Raw genomic sequence first — 20,133 nt, forward strand, 5'->3', positions numbered from 1 at the left:
TGATGGGCAGAGGGATAAAGGGAGCCAGCGGGGGCCTCCGTGGCCTCCGTGGCAGAAGCCCCAGACCTCTGCATCCATCCCCGGCCATACAAAGCAGTCTTTTAGCTTTTCTAGGGTGTTTCGTGTTCCCAAGTGGCCTCCGAGAGGATGGGTGTGGGCCAGGTGCATCAGTGTCTGTGTCTTGGTCTTGGGGACTACCAGGAGATCCACGATCTCCCCTTGATGGCTGGCCCATTGGTTTAGAAGACCGCCCTTAACGAGGAAGTAGGAGGAGGGGAGCCACTGGTTCGCACCTGGGTCCAGCAGTGTTTCAGGCGGTTATCCTCCTTCTGCTCACGCCCAAAGTTCCCCTGCCAGTTCACCTGTTGGAATACACACGAGATCGGGTTAATGTGTGTGCGCGACTTACCTTCTATGGTGGAATCCCTCTCATCTTGTGCCAAGTAGGTCTGTCGGACTCGTGTCTCTTTCATCCGTTGAGGCGTCCTGCTGGACTTTGCAGCTGGGCTGGCCGGGAACCCGGGCCAGTCTCTTCCCAGGAGCAGCGGCATAGGGAGGTTGGGGATAACACTGACTAGGAGTGGCCAGGTGCCTGTTTTTACCTGGATCTGGACCTCGACTGCTGGGACTTCCCTGGTATCCCCATGGTCGCAGGTTACGGTGATGGTCCCGTCCCCGCTGAATTCTTTTGGCAGGATTGTCGGCTGGGCAAGGGTCACCGTGCTCCCGGAGTCCAGCAGGGTGGTGAGCGGGCTCCCTTCAACCCACACCATCAGAGTAGGGGCTCGTGGCGGGTTTGGCGTGTGGAGGGCGCACTCTGCCAGCCAGGGATTTTGGGCCTTCGGCCTTCTTCGGTGGCTCCAGTTCCGGCTCCGTTGGCATGGGCTCGTCCCTGGGTGTCCCATAGGCGGGCGGGCCTCAGTGGGTCCTCGCCCCCAGGGTAGCGCTGGCGGTCGGGCCGGTGGGGCAGGAATATTCTGGGTGGACTGCGGGACCGCCGTCCTTCCCGGCTGAGCTCCAGGGTGGCTACGGCGCGCTCCGGGTTGGCTTAGAGTTCCTTGGGCATCCCCGGTGCCTGCACTCCCACGACTTGGTGTTCTGTTGGCGGCAGAGCCCTTAGGAATAGTCACCTTTTCTGCAACCTCGTTGGCGGTATATAGGTCAGGTTGAAGCCACCCCTTGGTTATACGCAGGAGGGTGTTCATCTGCCTGTGTGGTTTGACCCCCGGCCGATAGTTCCACCGGTGGAACTCCGGCGCTGCCTGGTGGGGGATGCATGGCCACTCGTCACGGTCCCAATCTTCGCGGCGGGTGATGTGTTCGAAGGTCTCTAGGTAGGCCTCGATGTCATCCTCGGGGGTCAGTGGGGGGAGCAGGCGTCGGACTTCGCGGCCGGGAGAGGCGCGGCGGCTGCGGGGGTCGTTGTTTTCAGTGCCACCAGTTCCCTGGTCGTGGCCTGCAGGCTGTGTGCAAGCTGCTGTGTCACGGCTTGCTGCTGGAGATTCGCCTCCAGAAGATGCTTCAGCGTGGGATCCATTTTATCTATTTATTTATTTATTCTTATTATTATTATTATTTTTAAGTAGGGTGTAGAGTGTGGGGCTTTAACAAGGGGGAAAAAAAACAGGGGGGGGCGGGGGACTTTCTCTCCCCTCCCCCGCCCTTTTCTTTTTCTCTCTCTCTCAGGTGGGTGGGTCTGTTCTCCATGCCCGCATCCTCCACCAGTGTAGGGAAACTAGCCAGCAGTGGGTGGAGCACAGACACACGGGAGGCCATTTTGGGTGTTGCCATTCAAGACCGTTTGGTGGGTGTGAGTGGGTGCTTGCGTGAGGGCGTGAATCGCGGAATCGCGCCGGGTTTTCCCGAGTGACGGAGGTCCCGTTTGGCCGTCAGGCAATGCCGCGCTTGCAGCCAGGGGGCGGAGTCTTCGCTCGCTTCCTAGTCGTCTAGGAAAAGAAAACAAACACACACGCGCAATATCGATTAGTAAGCACACCCTCACTGATAAACATCAAATAACACGCATAGAGCCATGCGCACATGTATTGTGAGAATCATCTCCGTTTGCGAGCGGAATAGAGCCGTTTTATACGCTCCCCTCGCCTGCTGGATGGTGGAATTCTCCCGTGCCGCGCGCCATTCACCGGCCATGTGTGTGTCGGTGCCTCCGCCCCGCCGCCACGTGCTCTCCGGCTGTCCAAAACATTGGCACCGCGGGAGGACCAATTTTAGTCACTTGTGCGCCGGCTGTCGGTCCGTCGCGACAGTTGGTATATCAAATCATGTTATTTTCTGATTTAAAAATCATTTAAGTAAGCTCAGAGAGGCTATCCTAATTAAATCAATCAATAAATAAAATATAAAACTGCTCTTTCCACAGGTGATTTCTAATTCCCTGTGTTTTTTTTATAATACTTGATCTTGCATCCATTCACTTCTTTAATTCTTAGTTTAATATTCTTCTCCATTCAAAAGAATAACACCTCTCATAAAGGTGATGTCCTCATGTTCACATAATCTATAAACTGAGTCCGGCAAAAATAGAACTCCAAGCGGCAAAGATTAATTCCTCTCCCTTCCTGAATTGCTTTTCTTCGGAGCCCCCCTAATTTCAGGTAAGGAAAAAAACAGCCATGTGTAAACCGTGCTCTCAGATTTGTAATCAGTGCCCACAGATTTGTAATCCGTGCCCTCAGATTTGTAAACCGCGCAATGTTTTTCCAATCAGTGCCCTCAGATTTGTAAACCATGCACGCTTCCTTCTTCACTTCTTTCTGCAGAGAGCAAGAGACCATAGAACTTTTCGAAGGCGTACACCTGCCTGGTAAGTCCAATTTATCTAGGTTTAAACCTTTTACCCCTAAATTCCCACAGTTTTATGTCCCATAACCCTATATTTCCCAGAGAAACAGCACGCCAACCCTGAGTTCCTGGGCCAAAATCAACATTTTAATTTTAAAATTTTTAGGCCTTGAAACAATTTATAATAATGTATTTGTGTAATATTACTTTGAAAATGAAGCAGTTCAGTGTTTTTACTCCACTTAGAGCACAATTCTTAACTAGAGAAATGACTCTAAAATGCTCTCTAAAATCCTTATACTCATTTAGAAGTACCATACGAGCATCAGCGTGGTCAATGCCTTTGAATAAATTCAAGTAAATAAAAAATAAATAAATACATAAATAAATGCATTTTAGCGCCAAAAGTCAAGTTTCTGGTGATAATCAGACCAGCAGGTAGTGTTTTCACGAATGCACATTAATGGTCACGTTATGACTCCAAACCCCTGCAGTGTCAGTTGCACTGGTTGATGCCGAAGATGAAGACGGATCAGGGTCTGAATCAGGAGAGTTTAAGTCTCTATGAGTTTCGGTTTCGGTTTCAACATCGCCTGAACTTTCACTGCTGTCACGATCTAGAATCCTCGCTCTGGCCTGTGTAACTGTGTATGTTTTCCTTTTTTTCACTGTTTTAGATGTACCTGTGTTCACTGTAGGTGTAAATTTAGCTGGAACACGATTAGCTTTTCGCTTTGGCATTTTTAGTTCACTTCTACTATTACACCAATATTCACGCTTGGATCAGCTTCATCGTAATTTCGGCGTAATAACGTAATCACGTCGTGACGTCATGACGTCATCAACCTTTCGGGTCAAAAAATAATAATTAAATAAGTAAGGAATCATAGCAAAGTAATGCCGGTATACCAGCCTTAAGGGGATAACGTTTACACTGTAAAGCCGCTATATCGGCCTGGATTTGGCATAGACGACCAAGCCGGTATATCGTCCTTATGGGAATAGATCAAAGACGGGCAAGCCGGTTTTTCGGCCATAAGGGGTAAGAGGGTTAAGGGTAGATTTAATGCTATGTTGCATTTTGAATTGGACATTTCACAGTTTCCGTTGTGTAACGTTGTATTTATTGTTCTTTTCACTCCAAACCCAACCGTTAGCTTCCCAGGTTTTCTTGTTAGCCAAACTTTGTGTTTGAGACTTCCATTAACATTGCGAGTGCTTGTCTAGTTATGAAACGTCAAACAGACCATTTTGAATTTCCATTTACTCCCAAACTGGAACCCTATGGTGCCATATGTGTTTTCCATGCACACACGCAATGTTGTGTCCTGCATCTGTTGATAATGTAACATGGTGATGGCTAATAACGTTAGTGAAGCCTTGGATTTAGTTTGTTTTAGTGGTGGTGCAGCATACCTTCACTCCATTCCGGTGCTTATTACTTGACTGCAGTGAGTGGTCAAGGGAAAAGTAAGGAAAGAGAATAGGAAACTCAAAATAATAGAAATAACACTCAAGGAAAACCAATCCAATTGAATTGATCAGTGGGAGAATTTCAGTTCAGTTTGAACTAAAATCAAGCAAGTAAAATCTGCTGCTGCCTATCTTTAAAAAAGTGCTGAAAGCGCTTTTGGATGAACTGAGAGCATTCCTGGTGAGATTGTAACAAAAACAATGTGTAGAATTAGGTGTTGAATTTATTGAAGTCACTAATAATACTTCTCTTTGTCTCTTTCTCTCTCTAGGCAAGTGTTACTGAGCAGTAGTCATCCTTAAGATAAGATAAGATATAACTTTATTAATCCCCCGTAGGGGAAATTTAGGTCAACATAGCAGCACGAAGGAATATAAAAGAACAGAACAGATGCCGATTTGAATTGATGGATCCACAATCCACGCATATTCCCATGGACAGACTGGAGTTAATAGAACTTTATTTTAACTTGGGCCTCACATATACAGACATCCTCCATATTTTGAGTGTTAAGCACAGGATTGTTCTCAGTCTGACAACCCTAAAATGAATCCTGAAGGAGAATGGACTGTTTCACCAGGAAAAAATTGACAATTTAGCAGAAACTGTTCAGTTCATAAGGGAGAAGCTCCAAGGCTCAGGGGTTTTGCATGGCTACAAGTGGATGTCCACTAAGTGCAAAGAAAGGGGACTGTATGTACGGAAAGAGGATGTCTGCCTAATTATATCCACTCTTGACCCAGAGGCCACAGAAATCCGAAGATGCAGAAGATTGAACAGACGAGCATACTTTTCCAAGGGGCCAAATTTTGTGTGGCATGTTGATTCTTATGACAAATTAAAGCCGTTCGGCATATGCATCAATGGAGCTATTGATGAGTTCTCAAGAAGAATACTGTGGCTGAATGCATACTGTACCAGTAGTGACCCCAAAGTTATAGGTGGGTATTTCTTAGAGACAGTAGGGGAACTAAGTAGATGTGCCTGTATCGTCAGGACAGATATGGGGACGGAAAACAGCTCTATGCGAGATATGCAATGGTACCTTCATCGCAATGATGATGATGATGTTTATGGGGTGATAAAAGTTTCATTTTTCAAGCACAAGTGCTGGAACATAATGGTGGCAACACAAAATATTGACACTTTGGGCCCAATTTGGACATTTTCACTTAGGGGTGTACTCACTTTTGTTGCCAGCGGTTTATTCATTAATTGCTGTTTGTTGAGTTATTTTGAGGGGACAGCAAATTTACACTGTTACACAAGCTGTACACTCACTACTTTACATTGTAGCAAAGTGTCATTTCTTCAGTGTTGTCACATTAATTGATATAATCAAATATTTACAAAAATGTGAGGGGTGTACTCACTTTTGTGAGATACTGTATATATGCATTGTGACATTGCTTGTGATGATGATGTATGCACCCTCTGCACCTACATAATGGCACAGAACAATCTCTGTCTTCCTTTGGATGCATACACTGCCATTGAGCTCTACTTTTCCCTGCGAAAGGAACTGACTACACTATTAAACATCCATCTCATATCCTCCCCAGAGGATGGACATGCAATGCATAGTATAGACATAGTTTAATGTCTATAGTTCCTTTTATAAACCTTTACACTGTCATTAGTACGCATTGCTTTGCTTGTTTGTTTTTGTGAGTACACTCAACAGGAGGGCACCTACCCACTCCCTATTTGTACACAGTTAAATGTCTAGAGTTGCTTTTTCAAAGCTATACACTGTGACATTGGTACTCACTGCATCGCTTGTTTGTTTCAACAGTTCTTATGCCTGTAGTTACTTTTACAAAGTGGTAATATTCCCTGCATTTACTTGTTTGTAAATAGGTCATGTGTGCATATTTAATTTAATTTATTTTATAAACCTATACAAAGCAGCAATGTTATTGAATGCCTTTACATACAGGGTCTGAATTTGCATGCTTGTTTTGCAAGAAGAAAGTAAATGTGATTCCTGCTGTGTCTCCAATACATACCATTACTTGCTTGTGAAATTGTTCAACCATCTGTCCTCCTCAGTCAGGGCATTTTTAAATGTCATTGTTCATGTTAGTGTCTGTCTTTATTACAGTAACTTGTGGGATAAGGTATAAAGCACCTGATAAACAGTGTTAAAAATATGGAGCGTGTTTTTATGAAAGCATATTAAAGGTTGCCTGATAATACACTCCTTTGCCTATAGTTTCATAGGTGTCTTCATAGACCTGCTGAAACCATTGTGCTTTCAAACGGGTATGAAGTCACAATTCAGAGGTTTTTTGAAACTTGTTTAGGCTATTCATCAGCAGTTAAACAGGCAACTTAGCCAAGTCCAGAATTGACTCCTATTCAACAAAATACTTATGCACTACTGTGTGTCACGATTTCCCCTTGAGTCAGCGCTGCAGTATTGCAGCGTGCTCGGAAAACCGAAGCACAAGCTCATGCATGAGCCCGGTACGCAAGCCCTTAGCAAACACACGCTTTTCGGTCTTCATGACATTGACTTTGTTCATGTTGGACGTGTGCTTTTGTTATGGTTATATTCTCTCTCCACCTGTTTTGTCATTGGTTATTTTCCGAATGCGTGTCACCATTGTTTTCAGCTCTCCCATGTTTAACCCATGATTACGTTTGTTATATAAACCCCTTGTGTCTCTCTGCACATTGCGTAGTATTGAGTTTAGCTCATTACCAAGCGGTTGTTCAATGTTTCTCATCTTGATTCATGTTTATTGACCTTGTTTCTCGTTTTCGATTCTAGCATCGCCCAGTTTATGCCTGTCTGTATATCGCCTGACCTTTTGCCTGTTATTAGACCATGCTTTGGATTACCGTTTTGGATTTGTCTGCCTGCGCCTTTCTCTAATAAACGTCTTTTACTGCACTTGCATCCGTCCTAACCTCCATTAAGTTTATTTCGTGACACTGTGACTGATCTTTTTTTTTTTTTTTTAACTGCCCATGTAGTGGCAGATGAAGACATGAACGTTAATAACTCTGAAATCAGGAAAATTAAAATCCAACATGACAACTGCTAAGTCTTCTAAGTTATCTTGCAAATTTGCTTTGTGAAATAACTCCTCTGGTCTTTTATCCCTAGACAGCTTGAAAAAGAAAAGCATCTGCACATACAACAATATTTTTTTTTTTTTGCAAAAAAACATGGAACAGGAAGAAAGTGAGAACCGTCACTCCTAAATAACTCATTTGTCCCTTTTAACATTTACAGCATTTACAAACATAGAAAAACACAAATATAAATATGCTGTCCCCTCAGAGATTCCCCAGGCAGCCAGGCATCAAACCACCTACAACAGATAAACAGGACATGAATATGAACACACACATGCAAATACAGATGTACGGACTGTCACAGCCCTGCCTAGCTCCTCCTCTTCTCTGTGTGCTACTTGTGTCTCCTGCAGGTGGAGCTTGTACTGGTGTCCTGAGTAACAGATAATCACTTCCTGGTTTGAAGTTTTGAAGAGGCTCTCCAAACATGGCATGGCGTCTACTGTCACTGCTGATTGCTTTACACTTTAATCTTACAAATCCAATACTTATCCTGACTTCACTTAACCTCAGTTGTTACACTACTCACTTCCCTGAGATCCTTGTCTAGATTATCAATGTGCCTACTAGACCCCATTCCTACTAAACTACTTAAGCAAGCACTGCCCTTATAAAATGAAACAAATAAAGAGCCCATTGTATGCTCATTTTCAATGTTTATAATTTTATTTTGGGCATCTAGTAGAATAGTGCTCGTGCTTCACTGTTCCCAAAAAACATTGTTTCCACATACTGCATCTCTCTATCCACACTCTGTCTGAAACACTGTTAGTGCTCCTTTTGCTCCTGTGTCTTTAAAACCCCACCTCTGATGAGCCCAGTGTGCTCTGATTGGTCAGCTCTCCCTAGTAGTGTTATGAGATTGCATCATCATGTCATGGAAGAAGGAAAAGGCATTTCAGGCAACTGAGAAAAATGGTTTCTGAGGGAGAGAGCTACTCCCTTCAGAGTGTACTTTGGGCGTTGTAACTGTGCAGACCGTTTACATGCACAGCAAGATATATAACACACTAAAGGTAAAGGAAAAAGACAGAAAAGCATATGATGAGCCCTAGTATTTAAAAATCCCAGATATGCACCACAATTGTCAAATATCAGTGATCAAACCATCTCTCAAAAAATCCAACCTCGATCCTTATAACCTGGCAAATTACAGGCCTATATCCAACCTCCGTTTTGTATGTACCATACCATCTTTTATGTTTCATGGAATTATGCATGTCATCTATATATGCCGCATGTATGACAATATGTTTTATCCTGATATCCCCTCTATCTCTCCACGCAGCTGGCCACAAGCAGATGGGTTTCACAATCAAATTCACAAAATGTAATTTTGACTTAAACTCGCACCAGTCACTTACCACTAAATAATGTCCATGACCCATATGTTTGCATCAAGAACATTAGTGAAATCTTCAGCCAACACTGGGTATGACGCATAGCTGCTTGGGACTTCCAACACACAGCAGCATGTTTGGGTCTGGAGTGTTCTAGTAAACATACTCTCCGGCTCCATGAATCGGACCTGGATATTCTGGCCATCTAGGAGGTCTGGGTCTGTTGAAGACATGACAAAAATAATGTGGCTATTTAAATGGTATGGATTTAGTCTTTTTTTTTACTGAAGGTCTCAGTCAGCTAAGACTTTTTAGTTTAAAGTTATTAGTCATACCAGTGCCAACCTCAGTTCACTTGGAACCCGAACAGAACTCCGACCAGGGGACTTGGTAAGCAAGGTAACTCTTATGCATCAACTACATTACTGGCATTACTACAACTTCAACTATATTGTAGTAGTTAGTTCCGTCCGCGCAGCGGGGCGCAGCGGGCAACAAGCATTCGCCAGCGGGCTCGGTCGGAAGCGTCGATTTCCACATCTTCCCACTTGACATCGAGCGCTCGTAGATCTTCCATGAATGTTCGTCGCCATGTATTCTGCGGCCGCCCTACTCTTCTCTTCCCCCGTGGTGGCGTCCAGCGCAGCGCGATCTTTGCGTGGCGGTGGTCAGACATCCGTAGAATGTGTCCTGCAAAGCGCATTCTTCGCTCTACGACCATTTCTGCCAGGCTGCGGGAGTTTGTTCTTCTTAGAATTTCTTCATTTGAAATACGATCACGGTATGATACACCGAGTATTCTTCTCAGGCATCGTTGTTGAAACACATTCAGCTTGTGGATGACTGCCCTCGAGCTCTTCCAAGTTTCAGATGCATAAATGGCGGTTGGGATGATGATGCTATTAAACAGGCGAAGTTTGCTGTTGGTGTGGATAGTTCGCCTAGCCCAAATCGGTTGTAGCTGTTGGAAGACTGCAAATGCTCTGCCGATTCTGCGATTGACATCCGCGTTAGTCCCACCATCCGCAGCCACAATGCTGCCAAGGTAGGTGAACTGTTTGACTTCTTCGATCAGCTGGTTGCTCACCGTGATCCGCACTGGCGTCATCCGGCCGACGGCCATGACGTTGGTCTTGTCAGTGCTGATCCGTAACCCAACTTTGGCTGCTTCGTGCTCCAGGCTAGTGGTCATCTCCTGTAAGACTTTCCCATTCTGCGCCAATAGCACAATATCGTCGGCGAATTCCAGGTCGGTCAGGCGTCCCTGGCCTGTCCACTGAATTCCAGACGCTGGCTGTGTTAGTGCTCGTCGCATGACGAAGTCCATCATCATGAGGAAAAAGAATGGTGAAAGAATGCAGCCCTGTCTGACTCCAGTCTCGATGGTGAAAAAGGCAGTATGACCTGTGTCCGTCCGGATGCAACAGCTAGAATCCTGATATAAGTTCTGGAAAATGGCAATAAACCGCTGTGGAATGCCATATAGCCGTGCGATGTTCCAAAGCGATTTCCGGTGGACGCTTTCAAACGCCTTCTTAAAGTCTATAAAGTTGACCAAGAGCGGTTTCTGATATTCGGAGCTTTGTTCAATGATGTTTCGAAGAGCAAAGATTTGTTCAGTGCACGACCGACCGCTTCTAAACCCGGCCTGTTCGTCCCGTAGAGCCTGATCGACTGCTCGCAGTATCCGTTTGAGGAGGACGAGACAAAATACCTTGCCTGGAACAGACAGAAGGGTGATGCCTCTCCAATTGTTACAGTCTGCGAGATTACCTTTCTTAGGTAATTTGACGATGACACCCTGTCTCCAGTCATTTGGGACACGTTCCATGTGCCAGCAGTCATTGAGCAGCGTAGTGAGCACCCGTACAACTTCATCACCACCCGCTTTCAGCATTTCTGCCGAGATTTGGTCAAGACCAGGTGCTTTGTTGTTTTTCAGATGACGAATCGCTGCAGCGACCTCAGCATCCATGATGTCGCTCATGTCCACTTCCAGCTCACAGGGAGGAGGAAAGACTGTAAAGTCATGCGTGGCTACGGGAGCCGGCTGGTTTAGGGTGTCTTTGAAATGTTCCACCCAACACGCGTCCTGCTCTTCTTTGCTAACTAGCATCCTGCCGGTTGTATCCCTTATCGGCCCAGTGGAACCGCTTCGGGCCCGAGTGAGATCTCTGACCACACGAAAAAGAGTCCTGCTGTCACCCTGGTCCGCAGCCAGTTGTGCTTCAGTGCCCTTCCGGTCCAGCCAGTCCTTCTTGTCTGCTCGCAACTCCTCTTGACCCAGCAGTCGAGTTCTCGGTACGCCTGCGATGCTTCATTTCGCTCCTCTTCGGTCTTTGCTTGATCGCGCTGACGTTTCTTGACCCGTCTTTCATCGAGCAACGACCATGTCCGGTCCTGAATCCACCCTTCTCGCTGCGTTCCACGCCGTCGACCAATCGTTCTCTCTGCCGTCTCTATGGCAGCATCCTTGATCTGTGCCCATTGTTCTTCGATGCTGGCCGAGTTGTCAAGAATCTGGAATCGATTAGCGAGTTCAATGTGGAAGTGCTCGGCGTTCACGCGGTCCTTCAATTTCTCGGAGGCAAATGACCGAACGGTGTTGCGTCCGGCCACTCTTTTCAATTTTAGTCGGATTGAAGTCACAAGCAAGTGGTGATCAGATCCGACGTCGGCGCCGCGAAAAACCCGTACGTCACGTAAAGCCGAGCGCCACCGTCGATGGATGCATACAAAGTCGATTTCATTGTGAGTGGCCCCATCTGGTGACCGCCACGTCTTTTTGTGAATCCGTTTGTGAATGAAATATGTATTCCCGATGCAAAGGTTGTTAAGATTGCATAGGGATAGGAGACTCTCTCCATTATTGCTCGTTACTGCTGCCGATCCATGAGGTCCTATCACGTTTTCCCAGCCCTGCCGGTCTCTACTGAGTTGCGCATTCATGTCGCCAAGGAGGATCTTTATGTCATGGTTGGGGATAACCGCGATTGTGTCTTGCAGTTGGTCGTAGAAGGCGTCCTTCTCTTCATCATCTGCCTCATTTGTCGGTGCGTAGACTTGAATAACAGTAATTTTAGCATGGCGAGACTGAAATCGGGCGGTAATTATGCGATCACTGATCGGTTTCCATCCAACGAGTGCCTGTGCCGCGGTTTTGCTCAGGACCATCCCGACGCCGTGCACGTGATGTTCTTTGGCTCCCGAATACAGGACGATCTTCCCGTCGCTTATCATTTTTCCATTACCCGTCCACCTCATTTCGCTGACACCAAGAATGTCAAGCCGGTAATTGTCGAATTCGTGCAGAAGCTGCTCCAGTCTCCCACACTGGTACAACGTTCGCACGTTCCAGGTTCCAATTTGTGTGATCGTATTGGCGTCGAGTATCCCATTTTGCATCGGGCGCTGGACGACCTTTCGGCTTTGCTCCAGCACCGTCATCAAGGGAGAAACAGGGTCATCGCGCCGGTATTGTTTAGACCGCTGGTTTTTGCTTGTTGTTTCCGTAGCAAGATAGATTATACGGGATCAGGGTGCTAGCCTGATGCCCAACCCTCCTCCTTTTTCACCCGGGCTTGGGACCGGCGTCGGCGGTGTTGATTGTTGGATTGTTTTCTAACAAGTGAGGATTCTATCAAAAGCTGCGGTGATTAGAGAGTCAGGCTTAGATGCAATGCATACATTTCTATTGTAAAGTGACAGATCATTTTACATAATAGGAGGTCATGATGAAAACAGACAACAAACTCAACTACCTCTAGATTGGCTATAGCCTATGTGCAATTCCATGCCTGTATGTGCACAGGCAAGTGCGTGTTCTATGCGGATGATAGTATTCCAGACTAGCTCAATTTCACAGGTTTCAACATTAAAACTGTGTGGTATGTTGGAATGTGGTGTTATATTCCTTTTCATGGGGTGTCATATACCTTTTCATTGATGAAGGTGGCAATAACCTCCTCACCTAACCTCCGCTGTTCTCGAAGGAACATGTGGAACTCTGGTCCATTCTATTAAAGAGATATGATGATTTATTGGCAAGCAAAAATTATTAAATTACTTTGAGCTTTTGGGTCAGTATGTACCAGGTCACCAATGGTATCTAGCCTACTGGCTAAAACTTAATCAAAACTCTCCCTTTATGAGTTCCAATTATGCTAAATTCAATTGGATTGATTTTCCTTGAGTGTTAGTTCTATTATTTTGAGTTTCCTATTCTCGTTCCTTACATTTCCCCTATCCACTAACTACAGTCAAGTAATACCAGTAAAACAAACTTAATCCAAGGCTTCACTAATGTTATTAGCCATCACCATGTTACATTACCAACAGATGCAGGACACAACACTGCGCGTGTGCATGGAAAACACATATAACGCCATAGTGTTCCAGTTTGGGTTTTGAAAATTTGGTCACCTACCAGACGGAGAAAATAGAAATTCAAAACGGTCTGTTTGACACTTCATAACTGGACAAGTACTCGCACCGTTAATTTATGTGTCAAACACAAAGTTTGGCTAACAAGAAAGCCTAGGAAGCTAACGGTTGGGTTTAGAGTGCAAAGCACAATAAATACAAAGTTACACAACAAAAGCTGTGAAATGTCCAATTCAAAACGCAACATAACATTAAATCTACCCTTAAACCTAGATAAATTGGATTTAAATTTACCAGGTAGATGTACGCCGTCGAAAAGTTCTATGGTCTCTTGCTCGCTGCAGAAAGTGAAGAAGGAAGTGCACGTGGTTTGCAAATGTGAGGGCACGGTTACAAATCTGAGAGCACGGATTACAAATCTGAAGGCACTGATTGGAAAAACAGTGCACGTGGTTTACAAATCTGAGGGCACAGATTACAAATCTGAGTGCACGGATTACAAATCTGTGGGCACTGATTACAAATGTGAGAGCACGGTTTACACATGGCTGTTTTTTTTTTCTTACCTGACACTAGGGGGCTCAGTACTTTAAGGGTAGAAGTGCATGCACCCTTTTTTCCTTATTAATTTATATTGTCTTACTCTTAACCACCTGTTCCACACTAAAAAAAAATTATTCAGGCCCTTCATAAATATTATATCACTCATCAGCTCATCAACACAGGAGCACACACACATGCTCACACCAGCATCTGTGTCTGTCTGTCTGTCTGTCTCTCTTTCTTTCTCTCTCTCTCTCTCTCTCTCTCTCTCTCCTACGCATGCACAGATAATGACACACACACACACTTACTCATCCACTCTGTCTCCAGAACTAACTTCTAGAGCTCATCAATCACACTTTGTCTCCTTATTCAGGGAGCTCTCTCACACTCATTTAAACAATAAAGACAAGCAAACAAGAAAGCAAAAAGCAAAAAAAAAAAAAAACAACAACAACCGAAAAACAAACAACAAAGCAAAAAAAAAAAAAAAATCTTAATATAACCAACACACATAACATTAAACACTTATTGGACACACAAGATGAACAAGACATAGCCTACACCCCTTATTATTTTACTCTTTTTTTACTTTATGCCTCTCTGTGTACACACCCCTGTGTGACCCGCCTGTCCTCAGCCCCCTTCCCATGGTCCAATGCTTTGGCCCTGTGCCTCCGCTAAACCACTGCCCAGCTTGCTCCGCTAACACAGTGGCATATGTGCTCAACTTTACCCAGGTTGTACGGTGAAGGGCGGTATCCGCGAGATTTTGCGCGTGTCTACTGTTTATTCTCTGTACTTTTTATTCTGTTGTTTACTCTGTATTTTTACTTATACACAGTGCTAACTGCTTACCTCTGTCTAATTTCTCCCTAACCACTAAAGCAGCAGGATGCACACTCAGTTGTTACCAAATACTTCTTCTTAACAACAACATATATATTCTTGCATGCAGTTACATTTTTTTTGTTTTGAGATCCAAAAACCCCTTCTAGTCAATCCAGTTCTTTTAGGAGAAGCCTTATGGGAGTGTTTTTACAGCCACAGGCTGACCTCCAGCAAACCACACAAACAACTTAAACAAGAAGCAAAAATGCTTATACCTTCATTAGTGGCCGCTTGTTTGTGTAGTCAGCTCTTGGTCAACCCACTGCAAGGAAACTCTCAAAAGTGATCAAATCTTCATTCAAGATGTCATAATAATAAACTCATTCTGTCTGAACTAATAACTCAAGGAGGTCTTAATTAATATCTTTGATTAATAATTCACAGCCCTGGCTGAGAAAATTTTCTGAACCGTTTTTATTGGTAGAACTAATAGAAGCTCTTTCAGTGGTAACAACCTCTGCCAATAATTTCCTGTAGCTGCTGATAGGACTTGCACAGTGAGGAGGAATTTTAGACCATTAGTTCCCACAGCACTACAGTGAGAGTCAATTGAACAGTTCTTTTTCAAATCAGCATCTAGAATAAGTTAAAATAGGTTAAGACTGTTTTCTTAAACATAAATTCTGTTCTTTTTAAACCATTCACTTGTGTGTTTTGGGTCATTGTCTTGTTACATATGCAACAACCATTTAGATGATGGAGCAATACTCTCACATTCTCTTGTAAAAGATCATGATGCAATTTTGAGTTCATCATTCCCTCAGTGATTGCAAGCCCAGAGGTTTATCTACATTTTAAAACACAAATTAAACAGTATATAAGTGTTTCTGTGTTCCCAGTTTCGGTGGAATAATTTTGCCTATTATTATGACTTAGATGAGTAATACAGTAATCCGGGTATGTTTTAAAGTTTCACAAACTTTTGTACAACTGTACTTGAATGTGAGGTGGGTAAGGAGGGGATGGTAGAGCATTGGTTATTAAGGTGACATAACATCTACCCAGCAAACACAAACGCGCTTTCGACAAAGTCAAGTGAACCCCTGCCGTTTAAATGAAAGCTACAGTTAGTCGAAAAGAGGATTGATCAATGTTAACATTCTTGAAATGCTTATTACTTTGAAATCATGCAAAACAAACAAACAAAAAAAAACTGATTAATGAAGTTACTGCTGTGTAATTTCAAAGAAATATATCTAGATGTGTTTGTTCATTGTTCACTAAGATTTATATTTATTTAATTTTTTACGGGAATACGAAATCTCTTGCATACGAAACTGCACATACGAAACCAAAACATACGAAGCTAAGCACGCTCATGAGAGCTCATGCCTGAAATTTATCACTAAGTGTCAGAAAAATTCAAATCAATACCTTAAGAAATAATAATAATAATATCACATTTAAAAAAACTCGTATCGAAACCAGCATCAGATTTAGGTATTAACTTTAATAATAAAGATAAATATTGTAATGATCGGCTATGATGATGTCATGTGTGGTCGCCGCCCTGCTCTCTCTCTCTCTCTCTCTCTCTCTCTCTCGCTCTCTCTCTCTCTCTGTGACCTCCACATCGAGTGCTGACACGCGGTCTCATCATTTTAAGGTACCATCTTTGGGATGTTTTACTCGGTTAATCCTCTTTTAATGACCGACCTGTAACCATGCGTAAGTCTATGGTATCCTGCAGTGTAATAAACGAAGAACAGCACTTTCACCTTGTGTCCAGCTGAGTTATATTAACTTTCCTGAGAAACCCGTGAGGATCTAGCTGAATCCTTACAATATGTGAAGTGATAAGTGAGGAGCTGAGAGAGAGTTGCCCCTCCCCCGACAGGGAAAACAACTTTTCCTGCTGGAGTTCATTCTCTCTCACACAGTTCCGAGTGGAGCCGGAGCAGCAGTTCAGAGCTGGACACCAACTCAAGGCAAGTAATGTTTTTCTTCTTATCTTTACACATAGTTATGAATCTGTTATGTAGTAAAATTAAATTAAATCGTTAAACAGCGCTTCAGCTCTGCAGTTTAAAGAGAAGATAGCTAACTAGCGGTTAGCCCTAAGATTAAATATACAGAAAATTATTTAAGCTGTGTTGTAGAGAGTACATACTTTTGAGTAGAATTGAACATGTTAAAGTTCAAGGCTCAAGGTTTACTTCTTCCTGTGGACCTTTTTGTTTTTATTTTTACACCCATTTCCCCAGAAAAATGTTAGCTTTCTAGCTAACATCCTACTGAACAGATTAGTTTAGTTTAGCACAGCATGAATTTTAGCTAACATGAGCTTAAAATGGACATTTCATATTTAAATCACAGTATTTTGTCTGAAGTTGTAAATAGCTGATTTTTTTTGTATGCTTTTTAAAATTCTCAGTGAACATATTAACACTAGCCTGCTGCTAGCTGAAGTTCAGTCGGGTAGTTACACAAGATGGCGGTATATAGTTACACAAGATGGCGCTGTCTGTCTTACCTCAGGGGCTACGAGCGCGCGTGTTACTGCTGCCGCTTTCTGAGAGAAGTGTTTTATGTGACTTGTTAACAAGTTGTTTGTCATCAGAATGAGCATTTTAACCGTTTAACAGAGAAGGTTTTCTTACCAAAGACATTAAATCAGCTCGTCACTTTATTGCTGTGTGCCTGTGTGTTAATTCTGAGGGGTATAATTCAGAAAAACTGTTTTTCATGTGTTTCCAGTACTACACACGTACTAAGGAGGTGAGTATCATAAAAAATACCAAAAATACCTTTGCATAGGCTTTGAGCTCTTGTTTGAATATTAACTATTGAGATTGAAAGTTTACTGTTTTCTGATGTGTATGACATTTATGAATGAGGTGGACATTCACCCTACTCCACAGGATAACCAGATATTCAATTGCCTAGATGGCAGTGGAGTTTTCACAGAGATGGACTCGTTCCTGGTGTCCAACCCCATGCGTTCTGTGTGAGTACTTTGTGCTATTTTTGTGAATATTCATTGGTCAGATGTATGACAATTTGTCACATAAAGATGTATTCTGTTTTTGATAAATAGTTTGTTCATATTGCAGCTCTTACCATGGCCTCTCAAAACTCTCAGGGAGTTAGATGATCAGAATGTGTCGCAAGTCTGAATTTGGTGTTGCAGGAAGTGTCGCAGGAAGCAGTGTCCCTCGAGCTGACGCTATTTTCTTCTAATCTCTATACTTTAAAATTATCCTTTTTTTAAAACCGTTACAACATTTACAAATATCACTGATACTACTTTAGATAAAACAATCGTAATGTTGTACTGTCGCTAAGTTTTACTGGTTCTTACAAACATCCAAGACTAGCTTGTAGCCCGCTAGCATCACCTTACTGCTAGCCTTGTTTACATTTCACATTTATCTCATTTACCACTGTTTTTAAAGCAAATATGTCGGTTGTTTCTCCGCTTTTGAGTACAGATGAGGACTCGCTCGAGCTGCTGCTGGAACTGGAGGATGTGGAGAGACAGATCCATGACCTACTCAACAAGCAGGCCCGGCTGCTGGAGCGAAGAACCGCGCTGGAAACATCTTGTGCTTCTGCCTACACATCCAAGGTAAGCACGCAGTGTGGTATTACCATTCCCAGCCCCTCTACGCCGTGTGTTTCTCTGTGCAGGGACCGTGCACCCAAGACTTTTCCAGCCGAGGTCTCCGTCACACCGGTGCCGACACACCACAGACCTTGGTTGCACCAGCAGTGAAAGGCGAGAGCCATACCCCGGGCGAGGACCTCTCCACCTCCGGTGTTCGAGATCCAAACCAGGAACCGCTTCGCCCCTCTCCGTCAGACCAGACCAAACGCTGTGATAGTCGGGGACTCCATTGTGCGAAACGTCCGAGTCGCTTCAACAAAGGGTAAGGTGCAGACGCATTGTTTTTCTAGTGCTCGTGTCCTTGATGTCGCTGCGCAGGTAGCCGGTATCCTGAAGAAGGACGAGCACATTGGAGCGGTCGTGCTGCACGCGGGGGCAAACGACATCAGCCTGCGGCAGACGGAGGTTCTAAAGAGGGGCTTCGCCAGCCTGATCGAAACAGTACGAGGCACGTCATCCACCACAAACATCATCATTTCTGGACCTCTTCCCTCATATAGACGTGGAGCTGAAAAATTCAGTAGACTTCTTGCTTTGAATGACTAGTTAGTTTCTTGGTGTAATGCAGAGGTTCCCAAACTTTTCCAGGGCAAGGCCCATTAAATGGCATTAACATTTGACCAAGGCCCCCCTTTTGCAAGATGTCTTTAAAACACATTAAAAATACAGACTTCTGAATATATCCCCCTTTTTTTCGTTGATGTTTTGTCTGTTTAGCAATTAGAAAGTTAGGTATAGCAAATGTGATTTTAATATTTATTGGTACAAATAACATGTTACAGTAATGCGCATATATATATATATATATATATATATATATATATATATATATATATATATATATATATATGTATATATATAAAATTTCAAGTATTTATTAAATATCATGTATTTATTTATTTTTCACACCAAATTGTGAAAACCACTTTGAAAACCACTGGTGTAATGAATGAACAGATTCTGCTGTTTGTTAATAACTGGAATCTGTTCTGGGAGCATCCTAGGTTGTTTCGTCCTGATGGCCTGCACCCCAGCAGCCCCGGAGCGGAACAGCTGTCAGACAACATCTCCAAGGAGCTACACACCAAGTGACTGCCTACCGTAAGTACATCTTCCTACAATAACAATGTTCATCATAAGCAATGTTCAGTTAATAGTTCAACACTTGTAGTACATACTATAGAGACTGTGTCTGTTCCCCGAGCTATACAAATACATAGAAAATTTGGGAATGTTTGTTTTAGTAACCTAATTAACATAAAATTAGATCATACTGAATGCACATCCAGCACCTTTTAATCTGAAGCTAGGACTATTAAACATTAGATCACTTGTGTCTAAGGCTCTTATTGTTAACGAAATCATTACTGACCAGGAATGTAATTTAATGTGTTTAACGGAAACTTGGATTAAACCAAATGAGTACATAGCATTAAATGAAGCCAGTCCTCCTGGATACAGTTATGTACATCAGCCTCGTTCAACTGGTAGAAGAGGAGGTGTTGGTCCCCTCCAACAAAGTCAAAATCTAGGCATCACACAAAAACCTAGTAATAAACTTAATTCTTTTGAAATTCTGTAGCCACAAATTATGTAGCCACAAAAAATAAGTAAAGTCCTCTAATTATTATTAACAGACCCCCAGGACCATATACTGAATTTCTTAGTGAATTCGCAGATCTTTATCTGAAACTTGGTTGTTTCTGTAGATAAAGCATTAATCGTCGGTGATTTTAATATTCACTTTGATAACAGAAGACCCTCTGCGAACAGCGGTTGTGTCAATCTTAGATTCAGTAGGGATTAATCAGAACGTAATCGGACCTACTCATAATGGTGGTCACACTCTTGACCTTTTACTAACATACAGATTAAATATAGAAAATATTGTAATTGTAATTTCCACAGTCTGAAGTTGTCTCAGACCATTATCTTATCTTGTTCATAATACGTATTGATCATAATATTTCCACCTTGCCTCGCTACAATGTAAATCATACTTTCAC

General features: G+C 43.3%; 1 pseudogene; it reads right to left on the reverse strand.

Annotated features, from left to right (window-relative positions):
- Positions 1-239: 239 nt before the first annotated feature.
- LOC128632875 (uncharacterized) lies at positions 240-12,296 on the reverse strand (annotated as a pseudogene).
- Between the last annotated feature and the right edge of the window lie 7,837 nt (positions 12,297-20,133).

The sequence above is a fragment of the Ictalurus punctatus genome, chromosome 5 (assembly GCF_001660625.3).
Source record: "Ictalurus punctatus breed USDA103 chromosome 5, Coco_2.0, whole genome shotgun sequence".
In the NCBI taxonomy this organism is placed as follows: domain Eukaryota; kingdom Metazoa; phylum Chordata; class Actinopteri; order Siluriformes; family Ictaluridae; genus Ictalurus; species Ictalurus punctatus.